General features: G+C 40.4%; 1 long non-coding RNA gene across 1 annotated transcript; it reads left to right on the top strand.

Moving 5' to 3' along the window:
* Positions 1 to 2,623: 2,623 nt before the first annotated feature.
* On the top strand, positions 2,624 to 3,536 carry LOC134023752 (uncharacterized). Its single transcript, XR_009930800.1, has 3 exons — positions 2,624 to 2,838; positions 3,043 to 3,197; positions 3,426 to 3,536. It is a non-coding gene; the product is annotated as an uncharacterized LOC134023752 (long non-coding RNA).
* The last annotated feature ends 4,530 nt before the right edge of the window (positions 3,537 to 8,066 follow it).

Here is an 8,066-nt window from a genome sequence, read left to right as displayed (position 1 = left end):
GCTTTAAGTGCAGACTTTCAGCTTTAATTTCAGGGTATTTACATCCAAATCAGGTGAACGGTGTAGGAATTACAATACATTTTATATGTGGCCCCCCCCTTTTTAAGGGACCAAAAGTAATTGGACAATTGGCTGCTCAGCTGTTCCATGGCCAGGTGTATGTTATTCCCTCATGGGAGTTCGTTATTTCATTGACAAGGAGCAGATAAAAGGTCTAGAGTTCATTTCAAGTATGGTATTTGTGTTTGGAATCTGTTGCTGTCAACTCTCAATATGAAGTCCAAAGAGCTGTCACCATCAGTGAAGCAAGCCATCGTTAGGCTGAAAAATCAAAACAAACCTATCAGAGAGATAGCAAAAACATTAGGTGTGGCTCAATCAACTGTTTGGTACATTCTTAAAAAGAAAGAACGCACTGGTGAGCTCAACAACACCAAAAGACCCGGAAGACCACGGAAAACAACTGTGGTGGATGACAGAAGAATTCTTTCCCTGGTGAAGAAAAACCCCTTCACAACAGTTGGCCAGATCAAGAACACTCTCCAGGAGGTAGGCGTATCTGTGTCAAAGTCAAAAATTAAGAGAAGACTTCACCAGAGTAAATACAGAGGGTTCACCACAAGATGTAAACCATTGGTGAGTCTCAAAAACAGGAAGACCAGATTAGAGTTTGCCAAAAAACATCTAAAAGAGCCTGTACAGTTCTGGAACAACATCCTATGGACAGATGAGACCAAGATCAACTTGTACCAGAATGATGGGAAGAGAAGAGTATGGAGAAGGGAAGGAACTGCTCATGATCCAAAGCATACCACCTCATCAGTGAAGCATGGTGGAGGTAGTGTTATGGCGTGGGCATTTATGGCTGCCAATGGAACTGGTTCCCTTGTATTTATCGATGATGTGACTGCTGACAAAAGCAGTAGGATGAATTCTGAAGTGTTTCTGGCAATATTATCTGCTCAGATTCAGCCAAATGCTTCAGAACTCATAGGACGGCGCTTCACAGTGCAGATGGACAATGACCCGAAGCATACTGCGAAAGCAACCAAAGAGTTTTTTAAGGCAAAGAAGTGGAATGTTCTGCAATGGCCAAGTCAATCACCTGACCTAAATCCAATTGAGCATGCATTTCACTTGCTAAAGACAAAACTGAAGGGAAAATGCCCCAAGAACAAGCAGGAACTGAAGACAGTTGCAGTAGAGGCCTGGCAGAGCATCACCAGGGACGAAACCCAGCGTCTGGTGATGTCTATGGGTTCCAGACTTCAGGCTGTCATTGACTGCAAAGGATTTGCAACCAAGTATTAAAAGTGACAATTAGATTTATGATTATGTTAGTTTGTCCAATTATTTTTGGTCCCTTAAAAAGGGGGGGGCCACATATAAAATGTGTTGTAATTCCTACACCGTTCACCTGATTTGGATGTAAATACCCTGAAATTAAAGCTGAAAGTCTGCAAGTTCTTGATTGTTTCATTTCAAATCCATTGTGGTGGTATACAGAGCCAAAATGATGAAAATTGTGTCAATGTCCAAATATTTATGGACCTAACTGTAGTTATTGGTGTTCGTTGGCATACAAAGTTAGTCTTCTCTTAGCCTAGTTAGTACATCTGATTAGAGCTAGCAACAATGAATTGCAGATTAAGGGGTCCCATATCGTCCAGCTAGCTCTCAACGCTCGGCAGGAATTTCAGGTCCACTCACTTTTGTGTCTTAAATTGAGCAGTTGCTGGTGTGATTGCTATTTACATTAGATTCAACTTGCATCAAGTACTACAAATATAAATGTTGTTATCGTGGTAAATTGTAAGTGGGCTGATGAATAAAAAAACGTGTCTAACAAGTCCCATTTACAGTCGAAAGTTAAATGTTCAGTTGAACAATAGTTCTCATTAGGCTACGGTAGCTAGCATAGCCATTTTTAGCTCTGCTTCACAATATTGCTGCCTATTTTTATAGGTTAATCATGTATACATAAATGTTAATAAAGTATGAGACATATACATGATACAAAACACCAGTAACCAATTGATATTATGTGTTAATATACCGAAAATCAGTCAGTAAATCAAGATGGTGCTGCTGTTTGTCCCGTTGAAAACCATTCAAACAGGTTGACAGCAGTGTTTATTTTGGAACTACAGCGAGCTACTTGAACCACGTGATCATGTGTCGGCGAGACCAAAGCGTGTCAACTCGGCTCTACTACTCATGTTTTCAAAATAGGCGCCTTTCGTTTTTCACCTCTCCTTCCTGTTAAAAGACAGACAGTCCGTCTGTCCAATCAGGGGAGTCCGTCTTCTGCTAGATAGGCCCTACCTTTTCCGGTAGAAGTTAATGTCGTTGTGGTTTATGATTTGTTGAAGTGTTTTCATACTTGCTGTTGTGTTTTCCTATTTGCCGTTTTGTTTTCCTATTTGCCGTTGTGCTTTATGATTTGTTGAAATGTTTTCTTATTTGCCGTTGTGTTTTATGATTTGCTGTTGCATTTTTCTATTTGCTGTTGTGATGTCCACTTCAGGGCCACCGTAGTTTTCTGCTATTCTCTCTTTTTTTAACATTGGTTAGTTTTTAAGAGCACTTGATAAGGAGACTGCCAGTAATTTAACATGTTTCTATCAACAGTTATTAGTGAGTTGTAAAGGGCTAGGTCGGAGGAGTGATTGGCTGTAACATTAGCAGGCAGGTAGAAATCTGTATGCATGAAACAATATTGCTGTTGTTAATGTTAAATGAAAAATGTTTTAGATCATTGTTTTAATATCACAAATTGTGTGTTCATTTACAGGGTGACCTTACTGTTAGGACGAGCCAATACAAGTTGAGGTGCAGGTAAGAGGTCCGTTAGATGGATGTCATCAGTGAGAAACAGTAGGCCTCTTATATTATGAGATGGTCATGCAAAAATTGCGAGTTTAGGACATCAAAACGTTAAGAGCTTTTAAAGCATTATAGATTGAAACATCTACACACCGGTCATGGCCGGTCTCTACCCTGCTTCCTGATGTTGTACTTGTCAATCTTTTGTCCATTCAGATCAAAGAGGAATTCAGGAGAATAACTACAATTTCCCTGGAGGCAGAGATTCATGTACAAACTGGATCACCAGACAAAAACGTGTTTCCCTGATGAAGGCCAAGGGAGGTGTCATGGGGACCAAGCTGAGGCCATTGCTGGACAAACTGAGTCAAGTTTGCTTGTTCACTTTTTTTGCATTGGAGACTCACACACACACGCACTTTGCCCAATGCGTACACATATACAGCACAAATCCTCACACTCTATAGATTGAATGCCCCTGTATGCTCCATCCATCCACACATGGCTCTTACTCCGTGAGCTCAAATCTCTGCTTGTGTTCTAACTCCAAAAACCTACACCCTGTGATTCAGACTAACACAACATTAATCTATTCACAGCACCAAAGCATTGAGATGAAACGTGAAGTTGTTATCCGCAACCTTATACTGTACCTTGCCGAGAAAGAAGAGGAACTTTTTGAAGACTGCTAAGAAAAACATGATTTATTTTATGTTTTTTTGCAATTTTGCATTTAAAGTGCCAGTTAACCCTTAATTAAAAGATGAAGGCAAATTAAGGGATCGAGATATCCCGCTCTGCTCAATGTAAAATATTCTTAACAGAATTGTCTTCGTTTTTCTTGTGAAGGGGGACAGCCGCAGTGATGCCACTCAACACATCCTGAAGATCCTGGTTGTTCATGGTGCTGATGGAGAGGATCCAGTGGATGTATCCATCCTTCTTGAAGGCAAAGACATGTTGCCAGGATGCGGGAGTTCTGCTGAAGCTTGCGTGTTGTTCATGGGGCTGATTTATGCCCTCAACCTGGCATACCCCCCAACACTGCGCTACACTTTTGAGGTGTTTCAAAAACTTTTCCTAGAACTGGATGGGAGTAATCCAGTCTGGCTTTAAAATGTAAGTTGCTGTCTTAAATGCTACCGCCATGGCAGGTGCTGTACAATCGTGTTAGAACTTTTGACAGTTGAGTTAACATATTTTACTCTACAACAAAGTTAAGAATTTACAGTTTGAAACCCAAAATGTCAGTATCACACAGACATTCTTTTTTTCACTGTCATGAGACACTGTATTTATCTTCTATACTGTACTATCTTCTGATTTAAGAGTTTTGGCTTGTGCCTTGTGAATTGATTGTATGGCATGGTCTGCTGCACATTTGACTTTGCAGTGTGACAGTCTGAGGATGAGCAGTGATTTGATCACATTTATATCGTTTTTTTCTGACAAAATAAACTGTTTAATTGTATTTTTGTTGTGTGATTTGTGATGAAAGTATATTGAATGCATAGAGAAAAATTAATTTGGTAACATTTATCAAAAGATAATTTTATGAAAATGTCCATATAATGAGTAATATAACTTTATACAGCTAACAAATTGATTTTATCAAGTATATCCTACAAGTTTTTTTTTTCAGTCTATGTATAATTCCAGGCATCTGTGTGTGTGTGCCACCAATTTTATCATGGGAACTATGCACTATCTATTGTTCAAGGAATCTGTCGTGTTTCGCTGACATCTTAATCACCGACTGCATCACGGACACTGTGCACTAGTTCAAGTAATTACCTGCACCTGTGTTTAGTTGAGTGTCCATGTATATATACACCCCCGTGTTCCGAATCAGAATCAGAATTCTGTTTATTCGCCATGTATGTTATACAAACATGGAATTTACTGTGGCAGGGAGGTGCGAAACACTAAACATATACGAATCTTAAATTAAGTAAAAGTACAAAAGTTTAACTATTTCTAAGAACTAAACAATCTAAGAATAAAACAATTTAAATATAAAATAAAATAAATATAAAAATAAGAATAAGTAAAAATAATCCTAACCATGCAAAGTCTTGTTCTTTGTCGTTCAATCAAAGATGTTACCCAGTCTATTTTCAACTCTCGTTTTTGCAGTGTTTTGACCTTTTGTCTGTACCTTGATATCATTGGATTACCTACTACATTGCCCTGTCTGCTGGTGAAAACAAACCTTTACCTGTACCTAACATCTCTACAATACATGTCTGACAGGTGTGTGGAATTGAATAGAGTACACAAATGAGAAAAGATTTATACTACAATATATACAGTTTAAGACGTGTATTCCTTAGTATTTCTACGAAATCAAGAGTGGTTTACAAGTGTATTGAGATTCCTGAATGGATGTGTTTGTTTTTGTTGCCCTTGCATTGACCCAGTCACTTCCTGGGAATAACTGGGAACCTCTGGGAGTTTCTGTCAGGCCATGATTAGGGATCAAGCAAAGTTCCAGGATCCTAAAATAGTTTCCTTGCGTAACGGTAGCCAGCATCTGGTGCTCTGGTCATGTCATGAGGACCACAGTGACTGCGAGCCATCCACAGAAATCTACTTCTACCTCCCACACACAGATACATTAACCTCTCCTCCTAAGGTCAGTGTCAAATGGAGATGAGTCATAAATTACAGGGAACACAGTGGTTTTCACTACAAATCCATCACCCAGAGTTTATTTGAGGTGGATACTCAAAATGTGTGGCACCGGATTCAGACACAGACTGTCTGTGTGCCCTGGGTGGTGGGAGAAACAGTAACACATAATCACTGCTGATTTTCTCTCGTAAAGGAGTGTGGCAAAAACTCCAAACGGAAATCAACACTGGAGTCAAATGTACTGTTTCTCCCATCTGAGACACAGTTACAAGAAAAATAACTTCAAGGCCTGAATGACACATTTTTGTGAAAAGCACCAAAAAAATAATTTTACACACTATAGGCCCATAACAATTTTCATTGTTTGACAATGCCTTGCTGCAGTTTCAGCAATCTAGTTTCCCTCTTTGTATAAACACAGGAAAGTGTGACTTGGACATGCCTGGCTTGGATATGCCAGAGGGACTTGGACAAGCCTGGTTTGAGAGGACACCATGTTGATTCCCCTCAGCATGAGACAGGTTTATGGAACCAGCGACTGCTGCTTCCATGCGATGAAGTTTGTTTTCAGTACTGATAGTGTGTAGCACTTCACACAGGGGGTTGTTAGAGTTTTTTGTGTGAAAACAATAACAAGTTAATTTATGACCTGCATGTACAGGTGTTATTTTTAACCATGTGCCTAAACTGAAACAGACCCAGGGATGTGAAGGAAGGTTGACTGGAAAGAAGGCAGACAATCTACCATGTGAGATGTGCATGGAAGAGAGCCTCATCTCTGTAAGACCTTATTATTGGCCATGGAAGAACTTTAGTTAGTTGACTTCAGAGGGTTACTGAAGGTTGTATTAGAAAAAAACATTACAAGTGGATGCCATTGATGTCATGCTCTGCCTGGCTAACTTTGATAAAAGACACAAGTTGTTTGACCTACAGGGAGAGGGGTTGCCCTCCTCTCCTACCTTATGTGCATGACAGTTCTGTAAAATGTCCCATCTATGGGACTTACTGAAAGTTAAAGCCAGCACTGTGAACAGCTACTTCTTGTTCTCAGTGTGAACAGCATGTTCCTCTCAGGAATGACTGTCTTCTGACTCCAAACATACCTCTAACAGACTTCCTGGCTTCTCTGAGGTGAACTTGACTTTCTATGGAGAAGATTCCTTTCTTGAAACACATGCTATGAACATCTAAAGGGGATCTTCTTTTTTGTGTTGTTTGGATTGTGTTCAACTTGTCCATCCTTCAAGAGTCATGCATCATCACCTTCCTCTAGAATATAAACATTGATATGATTTATCAAAAGCTTAAAGAAAAGGTCAAATTCCTTACACTTCAGCCAGATATAAAATGGAAATCCTTGAATGTATTCAGGTGGAAAAAGTGAGCCTAGTTTTCCATGTTCCCTACTAAATCAGCTTTGACATGTAACAGTAGATTGCCATCCATTTGCCCGTTTTACGCCCTTTGAGGTCCTGGACAAGACTGAAGGGTAACAACATTCTTTCCTGGCTGCACAGACTATACAAAGTATCGTCCCTAACCCAAAGCCATTACACTATGGAACTTTATTTATGATGTTTATGTGTAATGATGTTCCCTGGGCATAATACAGCACAGTACAGAGAGTTTTATGAATAATATTATATTTATTATATATTTGTTATATTTATATAACAAACTATTACCCCTCCAATTGCACATATATAAAGATAATCCAGACTGCAGCATGTGTCAAATCTGACATTAAATGTCTATACACAAAACATGGCAATTTTAGAGGCAATTTAGTGCTTCTGGTCATTCACTGGGTTAGGGTTAGGATTAGGTGAGAAAGAGGTGAGAGAATGTTGTGTGATGCAGACGCAGACCCTAGTTGTTTTTTGTCCAGTGGCGGTGAATAGTTCTGTTTCTGATGCAGCCGGATCTTGGAAACCAGGCCTGGGTGACCCTTGGTCTGTAGAATGTGCTGCTTTACTGAGGCAGATGTAGGTCCTGTGAACTCCATGCTCTTTGGCAATGGCTGGGGAATGCAGACCTCTCCCTAGGAGAAGGCCATGAATGCAGTTTTTGGGGCACTACATTTTACAGCACAACCTTAAATGCTGTTTGCTCAGCATCCTCTCTGATGGTAGAGAGAAAAGAGAGAGAGGTAAGGAAAAAGGGATTATTTATTGGGTCGTCGTCTGCTCGGTGGAAGTGTCTGGTGCCGTGTCCTCTATAAATTAGACAACGCAGAACTGCAACTGATGTTCTTGGCAATTGGGAGATTCCAGAAAAGAACAGCACAGCAGCACCGGGGCCTAGCTTCTCTGGGTTTTGGTTGTAGGGTCGTGTGTAATGGAACCAGGGAGGGATGGGCCGACGCTTTGCCAAAACCAATGTTCAGGGTCATTTTGGAGAAAGAGTTATCATGAGAAATGAATGTAGCTCCACAGTGCAGCTCCTAGACGTGCTGGACAAGGCAGAGTGGGTGAGAGCTGTGGACAGCACCATGGAAGTGGAGAGCATCTGTTTATGGGAGGACGGGTCAGTGGTCAGCTATGTGGCTTCTTCCTGAGGCTGGAGGCGCCAGGTTTGTAAGGCAGACAGACAGATGAGGATGT

This window comes from Osmerus eperlanus, chromosome 7, assembly GCF_963692335.1.
Source record: "Osmerus eperlanus chromosome 7, fOsmEpe2.1, whole genome shotgun sequence".
Lineage (NCBI taxonomy): Eukaryota > Metazoa > Chordata > Actinopteri > Osmeriformes > Osmeridae > Osmerus > Osmerus eperlanus.
The sequence above is the reverse complement of the archived record's forward strand: the minus strand, read 5'-3'. Positions and strand labels throughout refer to the sequence as shown.